We start from the raw sequence: 1,945 nt of genomic DNA, 5'->3' as shown, positions 1-1,945 counted from the left end.
ATGGGGAGGGGAGGAGCTGTAAATACAGATGAAGCTTTGCTCCCTCACCCTCCACCAGCCTCCTGCTGTGCACCCCAGCCCTTCTGGTTCCTAAGTTTCATGGTGGGGGGAGGGGGCAGATAGTGGCAGAGCCAAGTCCTTAACAGGCTGTGAACTAGACCATTATCTTGGAGCAGGGCTACTTCAATTCCTTTATTATATGACCGAAATTAAAGGCTTATGACAGATGACAGAAATTAAGGGTTCATAGTAACATCTAATCACAACCTACTTTTAGCTTTGGGACACTGATGGATAAGTTTCTCTGTAATATATTTAAGGAGCAATATATGTTTGAAAAAAAGCAAGTAAGCAAAATTATCAAGGATTGGCTATTGAAAATAATCTTCGGCACAGCAGAATTATAAAATAAAAACTTTCAACAATAGATCTTCATGTTCTCCTTCTGCAGAGTTTTCCTTCCTCATTAGACGTTATCATTCATTTGATAAATATTTCCTGAGCACCTACTATGTGACTGGCACTTCAAGAAGTAAGACCCATAAGGTTTCTTCCCACCCCAAAATTACATTCTAGTTGATGAGATCGATAACAAGTAAACAAATATATAAGATAACCACACATTATTATAAGAGCCATGAAGAAAATAAACTGGTTCATATGAGAGAGAAAGTAACAGGGAGAGGCAATTTTGTAAGGAATGGTCTGGGAAGGTAACTGAGATGACAATTGAGCTGAAATCTCCAAAATGCAAATGGACTAGATACGCTAAGAACTGGGGGAAGAGAATTCCATACTGAAGGAACAGCAAATACAACAGCCCGAAGGAAAAAAAAAATTCTTGGTTAAGTGAGGAACAAATTAGCCAGATTATGTTTCAGGAGACTGGAACATAATGAGCAGGATTGGTGAATAGGCAGGAGCCAGGTTGTACAGTGCTGTGGGAGAATTTTATCCTAAGAGCAATGGGAAGCCACTAAAGAGTGTAAAGCAGTTAAGTGTGATGTAACCTATTTTTACTATAAAAGAATGCCCTGGCTCTGTGGAGAATGGATTGTAGCAGAACAAGAATGGAAGCACGGAAATCAGAAAGCTACTGCAGAGGTCCATGGAAGAGATGGTGCTTGGACCAGGGTGTTGACTGTCGGGGAGAAAAGGAAAAACAGCAGCAGCGACAGTAGCTACAACTACATTGTGCTAACTATGTGCCAGGCACTGTTTTAAAGCCTTTATATTTATTCATTAACCCCTTTAATTCCCCAACATATTACTAAAGAGAAGGTATTATTATAATTTTACAGTAAGAAAACTGAAGCACAGAGAAGTTGGGTTGATGAAGTGGAACCAAGGAGCTACAGAAAAATAAATAAAGATGACTCCCAAGTTTTAGGTTTGTGCAACTACGTGGACTGTAGTGCCAATGACTGTGATGAGAAAGACGAAGAAAGGAATGGTGTTTTTGCAGGGATGGAAAATCAAGAGCTAGCTACATTTTGTACATAATGAGTTTAAAGTGCCTCAGAGACATCCAAGTGGCTGGACATCCAAGTCAGCAGTCTCACATATGAGACTAGAGTTGAGAATCACTGGAGAAATTTGGGAGTTTTCTATGGAATCACTTGGAGAGGAAGTATAGATAGGGAAGAAGGTCTAAGACAATCCTGAAGTACTTCAACATTTTCAGGTCAGAGAAGAGAGGCTGAAGAGACGCAAGACCAGCAGAAGTGTCCAAACTATTGCTAATCAAATGAAATTCATTCACTGCTCTCTTCTATTCTCCTCGTATTGCAAATAAATGGTAACTTAAAGGCAGGCAATGAGGTCAAATCAGCTCCACCTGGCCCCCTCCGTGTATTAAACAATAAATGGTACATGAAGAAAACCTGGAGTTCCTAGGAAACCAATTGCGCTGAAACTGTGGTTGTTCCATAAAGAGCTGGGCCTA

This window comes from Propithecus coquereli, unplaced genomic scaffold (assembly GCF_000956105.1).
Source record: "Propithecus coquereli isolate 6110/MARCELLA unplaced genomic scaffold, Pcoq_1.0 Scaffold22, whole genome shotgun sequence".
NCBI classification, from domain to species: Eukaryota; Metazoa; Chordata; class Mammalia; order Primates; family Indriidae; genus Propithecus; species Propithecus coquereli.
The sequence above is the reverse complement of the archived record's forward strand: the minus strand, read 5'-3'. Positions refer to the sequence as shown.